General features: G+C 46.7%; 2 long non-coding RNA genes across 3 annotated transcripts in view; one reads left to right on the top strand and one right to left on the bottom strand.

The window, feature by feature from the left end:
* Nucleotides 1–99: 99 nt before the first annotated feature.
* Nucleotides 100–22,948, bottom strand: part of LOC147001319 (uncharacterized) — a 26,812-nt gene continuing 3,963 nt past the window's right edge. The window contains exons 1-3 of one of the 2 annotated variants that reach the window (XR_015045260.1): nucleotides 4,406–4,610; nucleotides 3,366–3,569; nucleotides 100–1,780 (exon numbers count right to left, since the gene is read on the bottom strand). This is a non-coding gene — a long non-coding RNA (uncharacterized LOC147001319). Of the gene's footprint in view, nucleotides 1,781–2,201; nucleotides 3,570–4,405; nucleotides 4,611–15,063; nucleotides 15,178–22,948 lie in introns of those variants that run through there. The other variant, XR_015045259.1, reaches the window with a different exon arrangement.
* Nucleotides 15,143–19,582, top strand: LOC110307407 (uncharacterized). The gene is made up of 3 exons (XR_003838412.2): nucleotides 15,143–15,204; nucleotides 18,334–18,443; nucleotides 19,518–19,582. It is a non-coding gene; the product is annotated as an uncharacterized LOC110307407 (long non-coding RNA).

Here is a 22,948-nt window from a genome sequence, read left to right as displayed (position 1 = left end):
AGGTGGGATAAATGTGGGGGTGTACTCACTCAATACATACATACATACATATATACATACATACACGTACATACTTATGCATATGTGTACCTTTAAAATCTAGGCCTCGAGAGTAAGGGAGACAGCATCTGCCCTTTAGTCTAGCTAGTTCTCTCCATACAACCATTTATTCCAGTTCCATGTGGGTTTTTTTTTCTGCAAACATCATGATTTCGTTTTTCTCTACAGCTGTACATAGAACTCCATTGAGATATACTCCACACGTCTTTCGTCCATCCATTTGTCGATGGGCAGATGCGGGAGGAGCAGATAGCTCCGCTTCCCAGATACTGCGTGTAGAATAGTGATAAACCCAGAGGCTTGGCACTGACATTTTAGTCTATGGCTCTGCACCCCTCAGACAAATATCCTAACCCCAAGTTCTCAATCCAGCTCTGCACAGCCAGAGTGGATATCAATAAAAGGCTCAGTTACTGAATGTTAGATGATATCTGGGCTGGAAGGGAGGTGCCTTGATTTCGTGTTATCTAAGATTAGATTAGTGGGCAATATTGCTGGTTCACTTCATATTTGAGGGGAAAGGTGTTTCTCATAGTAATTGAAATTCAGTCAGATAAGAAGAATTCCCAACTACCTTTAGTACACACCTTTCATGTAGAGAGAGGCACTGGAAGACATCAATCCCACACCTATTTGCCTATCAGCAAAGGCTCACACTGCCCCCTGCAGGCTATAGGGGTCATTGACACATGCCAGAATGACTGGCTGGTACTCTGCCCCCTAGGTTAGTTGAACAGAGGAGTCCTTGTAAGAGGGTAGAGTTACCAATATGACACAGATTGTCTTGGTAAATCTGAAATTCAGCCATGTCAAATAACTTTTTTATGTAATTATTCCCTGTGACATACTTGGGCCATATTTATACCCAAAACATTTATTCTTCTTGGGCGCTATTCAAATTAGTAAGTTGCCTTGAGTTTGTATGGAGGCATAGAGAAGCCCACGTGATCAACACTCTTTAGTGCATCAGAATGAAAGTTACACAGGGCTGAAGGGCAGGCTGGCCCCCTCATCGGGACAGAAAAGCAAGTCGATAGCTCTAGTGCAGAAGTTAGGGCGTTTCCTAGACTGCCCACTCTGAGAAATAAACACGCAGAAAGCTGAGAAACACTTTACAGCCTCGGCAGAGAGCATCATGAACACTTGGGTTTTCTCGTCGGTAAATTATATTTTCCTTCCCGGCTTCCGAAGTTGGATGAGACTCTTTTCATGAAAAGGCAGACAGTTCCAGTGAAGTTCACAGCAGGGTAGAAAGGGGCTCTGAAGCCACCACCCAGGCTGGAGAGTCTCCGAGGAGCTCTGTGGGCAGTTGGAGGTGGTTGGATTGAGTTTGACCAGGTCAATCTTTCAGGAATAATGACGTTTGGGCATTTCAGATCTTGTCCTGATGTTTGTACGGAATGATTATCAATGTGGTCAGTCACCCAATCAGGGCAAAACCCCAAGCTGTGCAGTCGATATTCAGCATGCTGCGTCCCAGGTTTACTCATGTCCACTGCTCCTGCCTTGCCAAAAGCAACTTCTACAGCAGTGGGATTCATGGTGAGGTAGTTAGCGCACCCACATGTATCTGAACCCCGACATGTCCTTCAGGGTCTTCCCAGGGACAAACTCCCCTGGACCCTGGTGAGGATGAAATCTGGACTCTGCCTTAAAACAGAGTCTACAGTGAAGGAGGAGAAGAGGAGGGGGCTTTCATGACAGAGGAGGGTTCATGGCCCTAGAAAAACAAGGCACAAAGAGACACGGGTATCACCCTGATGGTGAGAGGCGAAGACAGAAAAGAAGACATGAGCTCATGGAAGGCCTCCCTTGCAGCAACGATCACATGTGCCACTCCATGCATAATTCCATTTTATTTCTTGGTGTTATGATGATTTTTTCTAGATCTTTCCTTCATTGACATAAGTTCATGTGCATAGTGTTGAATTTCATATAGAAGTAACTTTAAGCACATCAAGTATGCTGACCATGGGAATGGGTGGGTAGGGAAGTGGGGGGCGCTATGGGGGACTTTTGGAAATGTAATTGAGGAAAATATGTAATAAAAATATTAAAAATATTAAAAAAAAAGTCTAAAAAAAAAAAAAAAAGTATGCTGACCATACTCACCCCCGACCCTTTCTCTCTGGTCTTTCTCCACCTATTCCATCACTAGTCTCTTCTCTCTCTAAGCTCCTTCTGCTGTTGTTACATAGTTTTTTTATCTAAGCTGAAGGAAGAAGGCCAAGAAGAGGTTGTGTTAGTGATTCCAGTGGAGGGGGTGGCCTTAAAGAAAGACTGTGCAGTCCAAACCTGGACATATCCCAGACTGCTGGATACAGGGAAGTTGGGAAGAGCAAAGAGAAAGAATTATATATATATATATATATATATATATATATATATATATATAATTAAAGAGAAAGAATTGTATATAATTAATTAATATAAACAATAACACACATATATATGTGTGTATGTATATTATATATATATGATAAAATGAATCTATACAAATTTAGGGCTCATAAATATATATTTGTCTTTCTGAGTCTGGTTTTTATTTCCACTTAAAATATTAATCTCCAGTTGCACCAGTTTTCCAGCAAACGACATAATTCACTGTTCTTTAGAGCGGAATAAAAAACTCCATTCTGGGAGCTAGAGAAAGCACCCAAGGAGCTGAAGGGGTCTGCAACCCTATAGGTGGAACAACAATAGGAACTAACCAGTACCCCCAGAGCTCGTGTCTCTAGCTACATATGTACCAGAAGATGGTCTAGTCTGCCATCAGTGGGATGAGAGGCCCCTTGGTCTTGCAAACTTTATATGCCCCAGTACAGGGGAATGCCAGGGCCAAGAAGTGGGAGTGAGTGGGTAGGGGAGTGGGGGGTAGGGTATAGAGGACTTTTGGGATAGCATTTGAAATGTAAATGAAGAAAATATCTAATGAAAATTTTTTTAGAAAAAAACCTCCATTCTGTGTGTGCAGTGCAATGTCAGTTATCCATTGACAGGCACCTGGGCCAAGCCTATTGCTTAGCTATTGTAAGTAGCACAGTAGATAAACTATGGTATGTTGACACAGAGCTTTCCTAGAGCATTTTCTGTTTCAGTGTTTTGAGGACCCTCTATAGCGATGATGTCCACAGTGTCGGGACCAATTTACAGTCCCTCTAGTACTGTCTGGGGGTCCTCTTCCCCCACACACCCACCAGCATTTGATGTTGTTTGCTTTCTTAATGACTCCCATTCTGACTGGGTACTCCAGGCTTTGTTCCTCTTTGTGATCCCCAGTGCTGTAACCACCCCACAGCACTCACCACAGGCAACTTCATATGTAGTTGTGACCTGAGGTGTGTGATTGGCTAGTTTAAGTCACTGTTGTTTTGATAGAGTTTAACCAAACCGTTTGCAGCATTGCTGGTCACTGTCTCTGTATTCGCCAACATTTGACTCTATGAAAACTGCTTCTGGATGGCAGTGACTCATAGTCACAATGGCTCCTCTGCAGAAGCGCCCCACAGCTGGAAGAGAAACAGAAATTGTGCATAAATAGCCTTCAGACTTCAAAGTCGCCCACCATTCAGGATTCCTTCTCTGGCTTGTTGTATTGTTGTCTTCCATTATGAACTTGTGGGTTTCAGAGCGCCTGTGTAGGCTTTGTCTTATTAAAAAGACTGTCTCTGCTCCACACAATGCAATTCTCATCTGCTGAACTCTGAGAGCACTGTGTGCTTCCATAGCACTTACTGCAGCGATGTGTGTGTGTGTGTGTGTGCTGCGATTGTTGGCTTTTCATATCTGAGTCTCTGAGCTCCTTCTGGGCAAGGAAGACATCCACATCACTAATTTCTGTCACTCGGGGTGACTACAAGGGAAGGAAATGCTTTAAGGTGTGATTGATGAGTTGCAAAGCCATTACAGCTGTGGGTAACAGGGGTCAGGCATGTTTTCCCCTTGCATAGAGAAGTTCCTAGCAGGCTGTGCATGTGATGTGAGCTTGTCCTGGCTGTGGTACATATCTAGAGTATTGCTGTTGCAGTAGCAATCAGGGACTAGGCATAGACATGCAGTGGAAGGAGAAGAAAGCAAGGAGGCAGGAAGCTGAAGAAGAAAAGTCCAGGAGACATTGTGGTAATGATTCCTAAGGAGGGATGATCTTAAAGAGAGACTGCGCAGTCCAAACCTGGACTGATCTCAGCATGATGGATACAGGGAAGTTGGGGAGAGCCAAGAGGAAGAATGAAGATGCCCGTGGCTGACTCACTCACAAGTTTCACCAAGCAGCAGATTTTTTAACTGCAGAGACCAAGAGTGTAGGATGAGAACATTCTCTGAAAAGCACTGAAGCCTGTATCACCTCTGGAAGAACACTAAGGGTTCCATCAAGCTGCCCCCAACACTGGAGAGGAAAGCCTGCCGAGAGCCTCTGGCTTCACAGGACTGATGCTGGAGTGTGCGCTCTAGCAGCAGGATCTAACAGGTTCCTGCCAGGATGCTGATGGAGGCCGAGGCTTCACAGTCAAGGGTCTCATCAGGAAAACTCGAATCTGACAGATCCGGAAGATGTTTCATCGGTTCCTGCTGTCGGGTGAGTATTTATACCCAGCCAGCAAAGCCAAAAGATCTTAGCATGGTGGCATCAGGAGGTGGGGCTTTGAGAAGTACCATGATCAGGAGGGTGGAGCTCAGAGGATAAACCTGGTGCCCATACAATAAGAGACACAAGAATTTGCTCACTTCAACTGCCCTCACTGTGTTGAGGATGCCAGGGTGGGGCCCATCTAGTACCAGATCTGTAAGCACCTTTGTCACTAATTAGTTGGCTGGGGTCATTTGGCCCTGCCCGAGAGATACACATCATGGGTAAGCAGCCTTTATTTCCTCCCAGCCTTTCCTGGCAACAGTCGCTAAGCAGAGGCAGCAGACAGTGGCGCCCTCTAGTGTTACAGTCTGTGCTGGCCTTGGGGATCAACGCCCTCAGCTCCAGGCAGAAGGCATGTTTCAGTGCTCAATCTTGGGTGTAAGATGTTTGCCTGGGATATCTCTGCCGCTCTCTGGATTTCTTCTGGTGACTGGGACGTGCTGAGTCTCTTTAGTCTTTATCCCCCTCTTCAGTGTTGGTTGGCTCACTCCTGTCATCTCTAGTTCGGCAATAAAGGAGAATCACCTGGCATACTCATAAGTGAGTCCAAGCAGCCTCATCCTGTTTGGAGCAGTCAGAGCCTTGGCTCTTACAAGAAATCACAATCGCTAGAAGTCATGTTCTGATCCAGTCAAAACCCTAACTCTGAGTGCCAGTCATCATCATTAGGGAGTTGATGTTAGGACGAATGGTGATCTTACCTAACCTATTACCAGTCACAGAAATCCCAGTGTGGGTGGCACAAGCTCTCTGACCAAGTCAGAAATGGTTACAAGGAGAGAGAGAGAGAGAGAGAGAGAGAGAGAGAGAGAGAGAGAGAGCGCACTGGCTAGAGCTACATCTTCACAGGTCAGGGAGATCAGCTTCCTTTAGTATTTGCAGAGCCATCTCAAGGACTGTGCAGAATGCTCAGGAATGCCAGTATATTTGCAGGGTTGTCTAGTTAGCTGTGAAACTGCCGATCCTTTGCTCAGGGCAGCCAGGGTGACAAGGAACAACTCAACAGCTGCCAATTAGGAAACCAGGTTGCCTCATTCCAAACATGGCATGCCTGCTTGTGTCCGTCCGGGAAAACGGACATCAAAAGCTTTGCTGACAGAGAACTTGTCATTAACACTGAGAGTGGTTTTCACAGATTTTAACAGTGCCCAGTGCCCTGGGGAGAGGTGGTCCACTCACCCACTCACTGCCCAGCCCCGGAACTCTGGCTCAAACATCCATTAAGGCAGCCTGCCTCTGTTCTGTCGGGATTTGAAAACCAGTGCCTCTGTGTGACTGGGTTTCCTAAAGCACAGAGACCACTCTTAATTCTAGGCCCAAACCCAGCTCCAGCAGATTTGGTGACCTATGAGGGCCCATGCCACACAGTGGGTACCTTCTTTGTGTGATCTCATCATGTGAGAGGCAAGGAAGCCACCTTGGTCCTCTTTTGCACAGGCCATGAGGATTCCAGCCTTGTGGCTGGTCACCTCTCAATACCATGTCACTGGGAATGAGGGATTAGTGCGATACTGAGATCATACTGAGAAACAGCATAGATGGATTAAGACATCCCTCCTAGCCTATTCTCTGCACAAAGACACAGGTTCTCTTATAAACAGACAGACAATATACCTGGCAGAAGATCACTTAGCTTATGATTCACAAAGAATGCTAACCCTCATTCGACCTTGAACTAAGCAGGGCATCCATTTATTCTACAGTGACTCATTAAAAGCACAGCTTTGTGCCAAACACTTGTTTCCTATGAGGCAAAAGGCAAAACCTGCCACATTTTCAAAGAAATCTGTCCCTGGAAAATGGAACCTTGCCACTAGGTGGATTTAATGATGGAATCAGAACTGCATTAGCCCTAAGCACTCTGAATGGGTGGGAGAGGAGGTCTGAGACGGGTCGAAGATCTTCCTTGAATGCTGGGGTGCAGCCTTGACACAGCACAGGATCAGGGTTCTCAACTGGAAGCAGGGATATGTGGAAGGTGCGTAAGAAAATACACAAACAACTTCTCGGGTACAAGCTGACATGCAAGTTTTCAAGGCTTGAATCTCTCTCTCTCTCTCTGTGTGTGTGTGTGTGTGTGTGTGTGTGTGTGTGTCTTTTATTGTTACTCTAAAAGCAGGTAGAAATGTATAATCATTACCAGATCAAATTCAAAAGAATGACCACATCTCACAAAGAATTAAGAATTACAATTGTTACCCAAAGTTTCAAGTTTCCCCCCATGCCCAGGCCTGTGGCCATAATAATAACAATTGCAAACTTATCATTACTTAAACTTTAACTTCTGACTTATTCTACTTCAGAGCTCAGAGCTCCGATGTCAGCAACTTGCATTTCCCTGTGAGGGTTAATGATGAATGGCACTGGCAAAGCTGCCAGGCAGTGGCCAGAGAGAGTCAGGTTAACCCTTCACTCGGCAGTCCCGCTAGCTTCCTGCTTCTGCACGTTGCACACAGTGACTCTCCCAAGAGTCCCAGGGTTTTGACTTAGTTTTACTAACATAGAATTTTATGCATTCTATACTTTCTTATCCATACACATCCAAAGGAGACCAGGAAACACTCTCAAATGTGCAAAACTCATTTCATGACTTCAATAGCTGTTTCCCTTCTGAACTAAAGTATCCCGTGTTCCTGTTCCCTTATTCCATTTTCACTTTATCCCAGGATTATGACTCTCGCACGAATGCTTTTTCATAACTCCAGTAAATTCCTTCACTTTCTGGTAATGGACCCTATCTGACTCTAACAGTACGTGACTCTGTTTCATTTTCTAGTATTTCTAAACATGATCTCTTCGAACTTTCTTTGCAAGTCAAACATTAATCCGACACTACCATTGTGCAGTTATTACATTGTTTCCAAGATGAGAACGCACTGGTCATTAGGAATGTGCTGTGCTGTGCCCCTGTCTCAAGTTTTGATTGTTTAAGAATCATTACATCAAGAAATATCTAGTTTCACAGAATTCACCAGAGCAGAAGGAGAAGGAAATAGGAAAGTCAGATATAATAGAATAATTATGCACACCAAGGCCAACTGAAAAGCAGTCACGCACAAATGAAATCTATACAGCCGTTGTCCATGGCTAGGGTTAGGAGAAATGGGAACAACTGTTTTTTGTTGTTGTTGTTGTTGTTTCTTTTTTTACAAATGAGCTACCCAAGGGTTTCTGAGATGCCTTGATCCAGGCCTGCTTCAGAGAGTTCCTTTCTTCTGATGGCAGGTTCCCTGAGAAAAGTGTCCCCCACTTCTTAGGGTCCCAGGCATCATCCATGTCATGGTATGCTGGGGCACTTGAAGCCCTAAGTTATATTTCCATACCATCCACAGATGATACTGCTCCTGGGACAGTCCACAACAACAATCCCAGCTTCTAAATGTGTGGTGGCCTCTTGTCCATACCTCCTTGTGATGGCTCTCACAAGGCACAGATTATAGATGTCAATTTGACCATGTTGGTGGACAAGATCTCTGGCCATTCCACATTCTTCTTGAGTTATTGCATACTTCATGTTTGACACATTCATACATGTAAACCATGTATTTTAATCATATTCAGTCTCTATTTCTTTCTTTTTTATTTTTAAAATTTTTTACATTTATTATTTTATCTTATTTTACTAGATATTTTCTTTATTTACATTTCAAATGTTATCCCCTTTCCTGGTTTCCCCTCCGAAAACTGCCTATCCTCTCCCCCATCCCCCTGCTCACCCACTTCTTGGTCCTGATATTTCCCTACACTGGGACATTGAGTCTTCACAAGACCAAGGGCCTCTCCTCCCATTGATGACCAACAAAGCCATCCTCTGCTACATATGCAGCTGGAACTATCGGTCCCTCCATGTGTACTCTTTGGTTGGTGGTCTAGTCCCTGGGAGCTCTGGGGTTACTGGTTGGTTAATATAGAACACACATGATATGCACTCACTCGGAATACCCAAGATACAATTCACAGACCACATGAAGCTCAAGAAGAAGGAAGACCAAAGTGTGGATACATCGCTCCTTCTTAGAAAGGGGAACAAAATGTCCATAGGAGGAGATACAGAGACAAAGTGTGGAGCAGAGACTGAAGGAAAGGCCATCCAGAGACTCCCCCACCTGGGGATCCATCCCATAGACAACCACCAAACCCAGACCCTATTGTGGATGCCAACAAGAGCTTGCTGACAGGAGCCTGATATAGCTGTCTCCTGAGAGGCTCCACCAGTGCCTGACAAATACAGAGATGGATGCTCTCAGCCAACCATTGGACTGAGCACAGGGTCCCCAATGGAGGAGTTAGAGAAAGGACCCAAGGAGCTGAAGGGTTTTCAGCCCCATTGGAAGAACAACAATATTCCTTTCCTCCCAATATACCCCTTCCTGCTTTCATACTTTTTCTTGTATGCCCCACTGGGTTTACCTAGAGCTTTTCACATGAATGAGCGTGCTTGGGTGTGGAGCTAGTTACTGGGATGTTAGCAACTAAACAATAGCTACATCCCTGAAGAAAAATGCTTCCCCTCCCCCAACAGCCATCAATTGCCAAAATCTCCTTGCTAGGGGTGGGGCCCCACGTACCCCACCCCATTTATGATGGGATATTAACAGCTGAATCTGATACAGCTCAGCACAGCATTTCCAGAGAACTCAGTTTTGATTGCCAGCACATGGTGACTCGCAAACATTTGTAACTCCAGTTCCAGGGACTCTGACGCCCTCTTATAGCCTCCTATGGCATCATGCACACACACATAGAACACACGGCATACATGCAGGCAAAACACATACTTGAGGAAGAAACATACCACCACCACTACCACCACCACCACCACCACCACCACCACCACCACCACCACCACCCACACTTGCTGGCTGAGTTTTGGTCAAAGACAAGAGAGAAAGACAGCTTTGGTCTTTGACCAGGTGCTTTGATGGGGGCTGACTAATGTAAAGTGATAACTACTGCCTGGGCAGGGCCAGAAGCCCAGGGGCAGCCCAGCATTCACTAATGAAAAGACAGCTTGTCAAATAAATAGCAACCTCTAATTAATGGCCAGGTTACTTGTTTGAACCAACCAGGAAGCAACCAGGAAAACTGGAGTTTGAAAACCAATCTCAAAATAAATTCTGAGGTCAAAAGCAGAAACCAGGTGTATGTGTTTTCAGGGGTGTGGTGGTGGTGGGGTTAAGTTGGGAGGGGGGAGGGAGGGCAGATCTTCAGTCTCAGTAGCACATGATCTACTACATAACCAGATCCGGATCAGAGAGTAGGCCTCCTCAGGTGAGAGGACATGAATCCAGGTGGCCTGCAAGGGGTGTGGTTCACACAGAAGGATGGGACTTGAGAGAGATCCTCCTGAGGGACCAGAGTTCAATGGCGGGGGAACTGGGATGCATGCGTGACCTTTGCCAGGCATTCCCTTTGGCTTGTAGAAATCCAGATGGCTTGGTCCTTACTCAGCCAGGCTCTGCGACCCATTGCTTCCTATTCCCACGGCTCTCCACTTAGGGACGCTTGTTCCTGTTGGTGCAGATGCAGAGACCCACAGAGGATGCCAGCAACTCTAACTAAGTGGAGCACAAACCTGGCCTTCTTGCTGAAGGTGACGCCAGTATTAGTGCTGTCAGCTTCACAGGCTCCAGACTCATCTGGCAGAGCAGCCTTGGAGCTTGAGTCTATGAGGAAGGTTCTAGAGTAAGTAGGTTCTAAACTAAGCAGGTAGAAAGACTTACCTTAAGCATGGGCGCTATTGCCATGTTTCAAATTGGCTGTTTTGGTTTGTTTGCTTGATATTTGGGAGAATTTTATTTTATTTTATTTTATTTTATGGGTATTTACCTATGAGTATGTTTGTGAACCTGAGACATATATGCAAGTGCATGTGCTTGCAGAGGTCAGAGAAGGGTGTCAGATCCTTTGGATCTGGAGTAACAGATGGTTACAAACAGCCATGTGGACTTTGGAAATTCAACTGGGGACCTCTAGAAGAGCAGGCAGTGTTTTTAACCATGAGCCATCTCCCCAAGCCCATCAACCTGTTTCCATGAGTGGAAGGCTGCCCAAGGCGAGGTAACTCAATAGAATAAAAGGTTTCTTGAGTTCCTAATTCTGGAGGTCCAAGGTCCTTTTGACAGACAGCATCAGAATAGCAGTAATACAAGTAAAGGGAGAGATCACATTGCTAAGAAGAAACCCAGGGAGGCTATAGAGTTGCCAGCTTGTTCACCTCTACAGATCTCACTCAGGTCTACCAGAAGAACCTTAATTCTGACCATGAGCAGGCCCCTGTGACCTAAACACCTCTCATTAGGCCCTTCCTCATAAGGATTTCACTGGTTCAACAATGACACTCTTAAGACTCAAGACTCATGAGCCAGAGATCTCTCAATAACCCTTGAGAGGGGTGAGGGTGGCAGCATCATAGTGATGGAGAGATGTCATCATGTTCTGCATTAATCCCCAGGTGAGACCACTAAGATGTCCAATTGGGACTGAACCAGGAAAGAGGGGGCAAAGAAGGACTGATATTTTATCTTGAACAACTGAAGGACCAAGCTGCAGTTACACAGATCACTAGTGTACAGTCTCTCAGGTCCAGATTCTGTCATCACTGCACCCCCTGAGAAAACAGATCTGATACCTTCACATAATCTTTCCTTTGCCCTCTGGCTTGATCCCAAACTCTGCCACCGGAGACCCCAGGAGACACTGTAGGGGCTTTATTTTCTCAAACTCAGTGTGCTTCCTAACGACAGACTCCTGATGGTCACCCAGCCTCTGCCTGCAGATATACTGATGGCTGCCGCAGTAGGCCCAGCCGGCTATGCACAGTGGGCATCTGTACCCGATGTCCAGCTGGCTCCCATAGCCGCCCACTTGATCCTAATCTAGGAACACTTAGAACAGAAACACTTATACTTGATTTCCTCTAGAACATAAAAATGCCTCTGTTAGGGCTGGAGGGATGACTCTACAGTTCAGAATGCTTGCTCAAGGCTTCTAATGGTGAGACTGGAGCAACAACCCAGCCACAAAACCTTTGAACTATAACCTGCCCTGCCTGTTGGGAAGTGCTGAGACAATGGTGGCTCAGGGCTTGTGGGCGTGGCCAACCAATGACCCGTCTACTTAAGGCCCATCATGCCATGAGAAGGAAGCCATCCCTACACTGCCAGGATAGCTAGGAACCAGAAGCTGGATAGATCTAGGATAAAACAAACACCAATGGCAAAAACATCAATGAAATGATTCCTAATGATATTCTCCTATGCTCATAGATCAGTGCCTAGCCCAATTGTCATCCAGGCCTCCTCCAGCAGTTGATGGAAGCAGATTCAGAGACCCATATCCAGCCAGGAGCGCTCAGGGCACCCTGATGAAGAAGAAGAGGACTGTAGAAACCAGAGGGGTCAAAGACACCAGGAGAACACGGCCCTGGTGTCTTTGATCAAATTGGATGCCTCTGGTCTCTGTGGGCACCTTCATTCACATGTACACACACCCAGAGATGCATAATTAAAAATAAAATAAAAAGTGTCACTGTTCTGTCATGTCCCCCGAGATGTGATCATTATAGACAGCAAACTTGTCTCTTCCCTTTACACGAAAACCACTGATAAAACTGTTTTATGAGGCCGTGACCTGACCCCTTGGCGCATGAGTCCTGTATCATCTCTATGGTTTCAACTGGGTTGTTCAGGGCCAGTTCAGTAGCAACCTACAGAGATAGGCTTTCCAGCCATTCCCTACTGTACAGGAACTTTACCCTGTGTCTTCTCGTGTTCCAGACAGTGGATCTTTATCCTTTTGAAACTGCATACCTGATATGGGTGCTATAAAAATACCTTGGGGTGGTGTGGAGGAACACAAGACAAGACCCACTAGTTCTTGCTTGAGTCACCATCTGATAAACCCAGCGCCTCCGCAATGGCTCAAGAATCACCTAGCACAGCCATGGGACAGACATTGCGTAAGGTTTAAAGCAGTCAGACAATCAAACTGAATGGATCGTTGACTCATAGAACTGAGTTTAGAGACATCACCATTTTCTCATGTCAGGGCTACAGTAATAATAGCAATAATAACAAATGGGCTGAATTTTAAAACAGGGGCATGGACTTGACTCAACTTTTCATCCTAATTTGAAGATACGATAGTGAATAAGAGAAAAACACGAGGGGAGACAGAGGTGGGTCTTGGTGGTGGTCACGGCCAACACAGCCAGCCCTATGTGGAGGTGGGGTGGATCCTGGAGACTGACAAGAACAGTTTCTTAGATGCCCACAGTGGGTGGAAGATAAAGTCTCCCTGAATTCAGGGTCTGCTATCACTAAGGATGGCCTTGTGGGGTGGCGATTGGGGCACAGGCATGGCATCCACTCCTAGGTAAGCTTGTCACACTCTCTGCTACCTCACCCGTGCAGAAGACTCAGTTTGTACTAGGTTTTCTTTTAAGTTTAAAGAGTCCATACGGCACTTGCGATCCAAAAGTGACATTTTGACTTTATTCTACCCAACAAAATGTCCTAATATTTAACCACGTTTTTTTCCTTAACTACAAGAATCTCCCTGTAGTTTCTAGGGAGAGCTCTTCCCTGCCTCAGGGCCTCTATAGATGATGTCACCCCCCCCCCCCACGGCATGATTTCCCTTCCAGTGTGAACCTTGGCTCACTCCCTCAGGAGTCATTTCCCTAATCATCCTGCCTGAACTGGTCTCCCACACACTTTCAGACTTTCTACCTCTGCCTTTTCTCAGTTTCCCCCATCGCAGGACGTAAGCCTTGTGTTATCTGCTTACTACCTCTGAAGACTTACTTCTCTACTGCTTACTGGCACACTTTGCAACACACCTCCTTCTCGGGTTGCCTGTAACTCCCATACTCTCACAAGCAGCTCTTTCTAGCCTCTGCCCCTTCCCCTCCGATGTTCCCAGAACTTCCCTGCAGGCGCACACTGTGGTCATGCTTCCATTTTGACCCAAGAATCATCAACCAACAGGCACCTCTCTCCTTCTATCACAAGGGCACAACCCAGCCCTAATGAAGCCCTCTCCGTGTCCTCTGTGAGCCCAACCCATACCCACAGGAAATGGACACCAAACAACAGGACTCTTATGATTGGTCCCACTCTAACTTCATAATTACTGAAATCCCTTAAGCATCCTCCCCAGTTCTGGGCCGTCCATCCTCAGTTCTCTAATCTGTTCCTTTTTTTAGTTTTCTAAGTAACTATTTCTTATATCTTCTGTTTCCTACGCCAAAGCTATCTCCTCCCCCCCCCCCCCCACTCCTGCCTATTCTTACTCTCAGCCTATGTTGTTATTTCTTGCTACACTGTAACCAGACGGGAACTTCTAAAAGCTCCCTCTCAGTCCTTTTCTACATCCCGACACGGAAGCTTTGGACTCTTCCCTCTCTCTCTGCAGAGGATGAAACATCTCTGCCCCCAAACACCGACAGCAATGACTCTTGACCACACAGAGACAGCTGTGACAAGTCCCCTCTCCCACTCCCAAACCCACCACAACTTCCTTCTCTACCTGAACATTTTTTTCTCTGTTAACAAATACTTTTTCCCTGAAGGGACAGGTATCAGGTGCCGTGGGATGCACAGAGGTGTATAAACACATTATCAATTTCCCAGCACACAGAAAGGTGGATCCACCTGACCTGCAGGAACCTTCAAGAATTTGTATCTAAAAATAGTGAGGCTGGCACTGGCTCAGTAGTCAAAAGCACTGGTTGCTCTTCCAGAGGACCCGAGTCAGTCCTCAGCACCCACGTAGTGACTCACAGCTGTCTGTAACTCTGATACCGGGGGATTCAAAGCCCTCTTCCGACTTCCATGGGTACCAGGCACACAAGCAGTGCACAGACTTATTTGCCATCAAAACATCCAAATACATAAAAACCAAATTAGAAGCTGTGAGTCTTCATTCTGTATGTAGCCTAAGACTTGGCTTCTAATCTTACAACACCACAGGAAATCAACTCCTAATGTTGACCTGCTTAAAAAAAAAAAAAAAAAAACCCAGCAAAATGAAAACCTTAATTGGGCAAATAAAGAGGTGCATTATTTTAGCTAAATGGCATTTTTAGGACCAGGGGTATTCTGTGGCTCTATAATGAGGTGGCTTTAGCAAAATCCCCGTATCCTTCTGTCTTCAACCTGGTAGATGAAGTTCTATTCAGTCACAACATCATGCTTTTAGGGGCTTCATCATAAAACATCTTGTGCAAACTGGCAGTGGGGGTGGGAGGACACCTGAGAAACACCTGTCCTTCCAGACATCACGGATGAGATGTCTGCTCTTTATAGCTTCACATCATAGCACAATACCCCCAAGTAGAGCATTGTGAGGTAAAAAGGCCAAAGACTCACTCAGGGCCTCCAGCACTTCAGTCCAGATTGGGCAGACAGGGTCTCTTCTGAATGACTCCAGACAAAATATAGACCCACCATCAGCTTGGCTGGGAGATATTGCTTCCCATGAGCCTCAAAGCAAAGGAAAACCAGACACTGGTAAGTGTAACATGTCTCCTACACCCAACTCAGCCGTTCTTTCTTCTAGAAGTTTCCACTCAGCCTGACATCTAGCATCCAGAGTACCATAGTACAGAGACACTGATGCTCTGGTATGAATGCCAATAATTCCTTCGATGAGGTCACTTTGTCATCTCTGCAGTTGACAAACCAGACAGTCATTTAAGGTGATCTTGTCCCCTGAACATTGCTCAAGTTTGTGTGTTTCTCTGTCTGTGAGGATGCCAAGTTCATTGCTGGTTGGGTCCAGGAACCAGGCATTGCTTTGTTGGTGGTTGCTAGGCTTGCTGACATCCGGATCAGACACTGGGAGTTTATCAGCTTATCACTGCTCTTTTCCTGCAGCACACTTGTCCCTTTTGCCTCAGCTGAGGTCCTGGCTGTTTTCCCCAGCCTCAGAGGCAGAGTGGTATGACTTACAAATTATTTAAGTACCAGCTGCTAAGTTCACGAGCATGGTATGTGTGTGAGTGAGTGTTTGTGTGTGTATGTGTGTGTGTGTGTACGTATGTGTGTACATCTATGTGCATGTGTGTCTGTGTCTGTGCCTGTGGCTGTGTTTGTGTATCATCTGTGTGTGTGTGTGTGTGTGTGTGAGAGAGAGAGAGAGAGAGAGAGAGAGAGAGAGAGAGAGAGAGAGAGAGGAGAGTGTGTGTATATGTGTGTGTGTTTGTGTGTTTGTGTCTGTCTGTGTTTGCATCTGTCTATGTGCGTGTGTCTATGTGTCTGTGCCTTTGTATGCATCTGTGGTGTGTCACTGTGTGTGTCTGTGTGTCTCTCTGTGTGCATGTGCATTGGTCTATGTGCATGTGTGTCTGCCTGCGTGTGTGTCTATCTGTCTGTCTGTGTCTGTGTGTCTGTGTGTGCATGTGCATCTGCTTACGTGCATGTGTGTGAGTGCATGTGTGTGTGTTATTACTCATCTCAGAGATTCCACATTCAGAGATCACTTACTGAAGAAATGACTTCTGCTGCTCCCATCAGCAGGCAAACATCTCCTTCCTGGGGAGTCTGGAAGCCAGATTGCCACACCACAGATGCTAAGCATGTGACATTGACTGTAATGTCGCCATGTCTCCCAGCAGTCCATTGCAGGACAGTGCTCACCCATGGCACAAGAGGAAATAGAGATGCCGAACACTCTTGGAAGCTGAATTGCCAAGGTGCTACTCTTGGCAGCCATGGAGAAAAGTGTCAGGCAAGTCGTAGGTGAGAGTCCCACTTCCTGCCCCAACAGCTGACAAACGCTGAAGATGAAGGCTGCCCTTATACTGAGAGCCTCGCTGAAGCCAAGGTTAGCAGAAGAGCGAAAAGTTGCAGCAACATGTGGAGACTATCAGTCTATGGAGATTAAGGCTTTGCAATCCCAGGGCTCAGAGGGACCCAGCCCTATAGAGTCCCATGGACTCCTGGGCATGTGTGTGCACTACACACCCTAGTACAGGAAGATGTGCAAGCAACGTCTTTGATGCTTCATACATGAGTGGCAGTGCTGGGATTATCACTACTCCGCAGCAACTTTTCTCATTCCGGTAACAGAATAGCTGAAAACAGTGGCTTAAGGCCAGAAGGGTTCATTTTGACCGTAAAAGTCCAGAGCCCCAGCACATAGCATGGTGCAGACAACAGTCAGGATGGGTCTTTTGACCTATACTAAGACAATTTGGAAACTTCACAGACATGCTCAGAGCTTCAACTACAAGATGATTCTATGACCCATCAAACTGACAGTCAACGACAACCATCATAATCTAGAGTCATGGTTTGAAAAAGCACATCAGGATACTGTTTCAGAACTGTCCTAAGAGAGGGAGGTTTGCAATCCTCAAAGAGACAAGTCACAAAATCCATAGTGTCCTGCCCCAGGTGTCCTGCCCCAGGTGTCATGCCCCAAGTGTCCTGCCCCAGGTGTCATGCCCCAAGTGTCCTGCCCCAGGTGTCCTACCCCAGGTGTCCTACCCCAGGTGTCCTACCCCAGGTGTCCTGCCCCAGGTGTCCTACCCCAGGTGTCCTACCCCAGGTGTCCTGCCCCAGGTGTCCTACACCAGGTGTCCTGCCCCAGGTGTCCTGCCCCAGGTGTCATGCCCCAGGTGTCATGCCCCAAGTGTCCTGCCCCAGGTGTCATGCCCCAAGTGTCCTGCCCCAGGTGTCCTACCCCAGGTGTCCTACCCCAGGTGTCCTGCCCCAGGTGTCCTACCCCAGGTGTCCTACCCCAGGTGTCCTGCCCCAGGTGTCCTACACCAGGTGTCCTGCCCCAGGTGTCCTGCCCCAGGTGTGCTAACCCAGGTGTCCTGCTACAGGTGACTGATGACCCAAATGTTTTACAGGGAAGCAAAGCTTCCAAGCATGGATCTCCAGACATTGCCTTTGCATCTAAAACATGACTTTAGACATACAAATACTACATTCTCCAAGGTCTCTCCACAAGAAGAAGGTCAACAGGTTAATTTCCAAAAGCCAAGCCACGCCAACTCCCAGGCCGTGCTGACTGTCCTGGAGATGTTCCTGGTAGAAGCTGCAGGAAGATAAACATATTATCCTACGTTCTCACACCAGGAAGCAACTACACAAGATCTAAGCCCAGTGCCAGCAGAGTCTGCTGGGCAGCGGTCTGCTTCCTCAGGCTGTGTTCCCAGGCAGGAGTTAGTAGGACCACGGAAAGGCACCATTTGAGGATCATGAAAGAAACAACCACACATTCCAATGCAGCATCCATTTGATTAAGTCAAAATGAAGTAAAGGCCTTTCTTACAGCGGCATGCTGTTCTTGTAGAAACATAAGCAATGTATGAGAAGATAAAGAACAAAGTCTTAGCGGCTCTCTAAGTTTGTGTTCTGGGATAATCACCACTTTGTCTCCTTCTGAAATCTTCTATACATATACTGTGTGTGTGTGTGTGTGTGTGTGTGTGTGTGTGTGTGTGTACACATGTATCTATACCCTTACCCTTTACAGTGTTATGAATTTCTCTGTTTTTTTGTCCTCACCTTTTTGGTGGCTGATGCTTGAGACAGGGTCTCAATATTTAGACCAGGCTAGCCTAGAATTCAGTATATAATTCAAGCTGGCTTCAGTTTTGCTCTGATCCTTCTGTTTTTGTCTCCTAGGTGTTGGGATGACAGGCATGTGTCACCACACCCATCCTGTTCTTTCATGTCTCCGTGTTCAAAGCAAAAGTCCAGGAGCAACGAGAGAGAAGTGGAAAGAGAGGCACACTGTGGGCATCCCTCCACCCTATGGCAGTTGCTCCTATTCACTCATGCTCCTTAAGGACCCCTACCTTAAAACCTTCTATGATCTTATTCTTACATAAATACAACAGAACCACAAGGGGTTAACCGACTTGTCCATAGTGAACTGAGTTCCGAAGTTTCTGGCTCTGACTGTCCTCAAGGTCCATACTATCTGGCCTTCATGGGGTGTCTCCAATGGCATCATTGTCCCAGAGTACATTGAATATGGAAGGAGATCTCCAAAGTCTTGTATGGGGCTGATAATGTGCCTGCCTCTGTGTGTGTGTGTGTGTGTGTGTGTGTGTGTGTGTGTGTTTTCTGTTTTGTTCAGAGGAGCGGTTATGTAGCTGTCTCCTAAAGAGTAGATTTGGTATTTACTGCCTTCTGCATGGTAAGAATGCCTTAGGGGAAAAATGCAGCCCTCAGATGTAAGAGCAGGAGACAGCATGGCTCAGGTCAGCATGCAGCAGCTGAGGTGCAGGGATGAAGGTGGCCCAGAGAGATCACTGGTCATCCTAGAAGGCCTCTCTGAACCTCCCCTACAATGCAGCTAAGACAAACTCCCCTTACAGAGCCCCTTGGGAAAGAAGTGCTCTGCACAGCAATTGGCTAAGAGGCTTGCTGTCAAGGAGGCAGGGAGCGGGCTGATTTCCTGGGAATATGCTAGGCAGATTCTGGACTGGGAGGTCAAGGTGAAAGCCAGGCTGGGTGGAGTCCTAGGCAGAGAAGAACGCCCACTCAGTGATGCAATTGGCCTTCCCTGGCAGTGGCTCCCATCCTCCCCGCTCAACCCTCCCTCTGCTCCCCTACCAGGGCCTGTTCCATTTCCGAGAAGAGGCCACATAAGGAAGCAGATTCGGCCATCTTGTCTGCCACCTCCTCCTCTCTAGTCTTCCCTCCCAGCTCAAAGAATAAGGCATAAAAGATTTTGTTTAATCATTACTTTTTAAAGCCTTTAATAAAACGAGTTCTTTGCTATGTCTCCCTGGCTATTATAGAGTAACTGAGAGTGTGTCTCATATAAATATCTAACGTCCCAAATGCTCTCTTTCTAGCAGAAGAGGTGCCAACCTTAACCACCCAGAAAGAAAAACACCGTCTTTCTTCCCATCAATTAACTCTGTCTCTCAGTCGTCTCAGACAACCTGCTCTTTGCTTAGCACAGAACCAAGGCGTCAGAGAACACGATCCCCTAACTCTGGCAGCTTACAGTTGAGAGACTCAGCCAAGTGACTCACGCCATCATCTTTCGGGTATTTATCAGGTTACACTGTTTTGTTTTGTTTTTTTTCTGTCCCTTGTGGTGATCTAAGGCTACATGCTGGACTCCAGTGAGCCTTCCCTGCCTCATCTACAAGGTAGAAATCAGAAGAGAGTAGACCTGAGGGCTCAGTGTGAGGACCAGGATCCACGTGCTGCTCAGAAGGATGTCTGTCCTGTGCCACATGCCCAGTAGTTGTCAACTACCATGATTATGCTAGAACAGATATGGACAAAGGCTATGGATGCAGACAAGAGGGAGAAAAAAGAAGGGTGGGCATGCGCTGTCAACTGTCTCCACAATTGTTCTGAAAGGTGTGCCATAAAACAAAAAGGCACCTAAAATGGCCGCAGAATGGTCAGCCAGCCAACCCCTTCACAGCATGTTCTGGAGGTCAGAACAGGCAGAGCTGAGAGAGAACACCTACCGGTGGGGGTAGATTGCATCATTCCCTTGACTTACCCTCCCCCCACAGGGTTCTGCCCCGCTGCAGAATGGCAAAGCATCTTGCCCAGAACTGACTCTACCAGAAGGAACAATACTAGTTTGGTCAGTAAGCCTCTATGCCTGGACACTCAAGCAGATGGTTCCTGCCCTGTTGACTTACAGCTGCTCAGCTTCCATGAATGACTTCCTGCCTTCCCTGGAGAACTCTCTTTGCTCTCAGAAAAGTGTCCTTGCTTCTTGACCCCAGGGAACAGCAACCCAGCTTCCACACCCAGCCTGTGACCTCGGACGTGTTGTTCATCTATCCAGCTCCCATATGAAACCGTCTGTGCCTCGTTTTGACTGCACTTCTGACTTTTCTTTCTCAAGAGGTAGAAATGGTGTCTACTCCCTCGGACCATGCCAGTTAATAACTTTTAGGACAAAGGCCTGACAGACAGACAGTGCCCCATGAGTGACAATCATGATTCACTAGCTGAGGCCCCATCTTGGAGTCCATTTGAGGATATGTGTGGTAAAATGGCAGCAGGTAGGGACCTGGTGAAATAGAACAAACAGAAATAAATGTTCAAGGTCAACAGCAGAAAGTCAACAAGGTCAATCAATGGAACTTTTTCAAGCCAAGGTCTGAGTTGGGCAAGTTCTAAGAATTGAGGCCTGTGTTGTTTGAGCCACCCCCCGCAAGGCTTGCAATGGTGCGTAACAAACTCCAGACAACCACTGGCTGTCCCTTGGACTCTCTGGAGAAGTACTGCATGCCCTGTCCTACAAGAGGTTCACCAAAGATCTCGCATACACCCCCAAGTTCCCACAGGGGTGAGAGAGCTGGTGTCGCTGCCTCAGTACATGGCATCCAGAATGTAAGCTGGGGTCAAAAAGAAGACACACACACACACACACACACACACCACCTAAAGTGTTCCTATTGAGCAAAACATGACCAATTAACCACCAAGAAGAAAGCTGGGATAGGTTTAGTCTCTTCAAAGCTGTAATAACTACCGTGGTCCACGATTTAGTTTTTGTTTTTGTTTTTGTTTTTTTTTTTAATCCATGTAGATATTTTGCCTGCATGTTTGTTTTAAATTGCTGTATGCCTGTTGCCTTCAGAGGCCAAAAGAGGACATGGGATCCTCTGGAACTTGAGTTACAGACAGTTGTGAGCTGTCACTTGGGTGCTGGGAATTGAACCTGGGCTCTCTGGAAGAACATCCAGTAGTCTTAACAGCTGAGCCATCTCTCCAGTCTTTGATCCAGAACTTCAGATAAACAAAGTTGAGGTATGGAAAGGGCTTGCTATAAAAACTCACTAACCATATGCCAGAAAGATTTTGTTAACAGGACCCTGACATAGCTCTCTCTTGTGAGGCTATGCCAGTGCCTGGCAAATACAGAAGTGGATGCTCACAGTCATCTATTGGATGGAACACAGGGCCCCTAATGAAGGAGCTAGAGAGAGTACCCAAGGAGGTAAAGGGGTCTGCAAAACCTATAGGAGGAACAATATGAACTAACCAGTATCCCCCCCACCCCCAGATCTGTGTTTCTAGTTGCATATATAGGAGAGGATAGCCTAGTCGGCCATCAATGGGAGGAGAGGCCTTGCAAAGATCATATGCCCCAGTACAGGGGAATGCCAGGGCCAGGAAGTGGGAGTGGGTGGGTTGGGGAGCAGGGCAGGGGGAGGGTATGGGGGCTTTGGGGATAGCATTTGAAATGTAAATGAAGAAAATATCTAATAAAAAAAGAGAGAAAACTCACCAACACATGAAGACACAAATTTCACCAATTTAAAAAGGAATTGAAGCTTCCAGTGTCTCATCCCCCACTCGTGGGGTTAATGGCATTGTTATTTACGGTGCATAGACTAAACCTTTCTTTTTCTACTTGAGGAAAAATGAGAAATAAAAGCAGGAAGCTGTGAGTGGCCTGCAGTCAGTTCCAGAAAAGAGTAACTACTCCTTCATAGGAAGTTGCCAGACGCAACAAAACCAAAACCAGAGCAGGGGAAGCTGGGGATTCAGATGTTGGAAGATGCCAAGTGGAGGTAGAGAGTGAGCTGCCTCAGTTCCTTATCAGAAGATAAAGCTGGACCACTCCTAAATCAGATACAGTGCACACTCCATCAATAGAGTGGCCTCTGTGTGAAATGCCAGCTAACACAACTAGAAGGAAAAACTCATCTCCTTCGGGGCTGAGCTATGAGAAGCCCTCCACACAAACAGGTCTGCCTGGCATTAGTCATACAAATGCTCTGCCCATCACACATGGGAGGGAGGTGGGCACTTCCTGCTCCCTGGGGCCTGACTCCGAGGCCTTCTGAGTAATTCAAAGCTGAATAGGAGTTGAACCTGGGAAAGGGGACTATCCCCCTAGCTAGGGGTCACACTCAGCAGGTGTTCTGCTCAGAACTTGTAACTGCCTGCCGAGGTTACAACCCACTCAAAGACCAAAGTGACATCCTTAGTCCTACTTCACAGATGAGGGGACTAAGCATAAGGAACTTAAGTGGATTTGTCTAAAGTCTAGCAAAGAGTGGAGGAGGCAAGGCCAGAGCCCAGTGCTCTGTAACAGACACCTAGGAGTGTGTGTGTGTGCGTGTGTGTGTGTGTGTGTGTGTGTGTGTGTGTGTGCGTGTGTGTGTGTGTGTGTGTGTGTGTGTGTGTGTGTGTGTGTCTGGGGCATGCCACGCGCCTCTCAGGATGCTATTCCCAAGTCTGCCATCACTTTCCCTTACATCTTTGATACAATTGACCTGCCTTCCCCCAGCCCATCCCTCCT

This window comes from Mus caroli, unplaced genomic scaffold (genome assembly GCF_978045245.1).
Source record: "Mus caroli unplaced genomic scaffold, Mus_caroli_1 scaffold_14, whole genome shotgun sequence".
Classification (NCBI taxonomy): Eukaryota; Metazoa; Chordata; class Mammalia; order Rodentia; family Muridae; genus Mus; species Mus caroli.
Note: the sequence above shows the minus strand (reverse complement) of the source record. Positions and strands in the feature narration are given on the sequence as shown.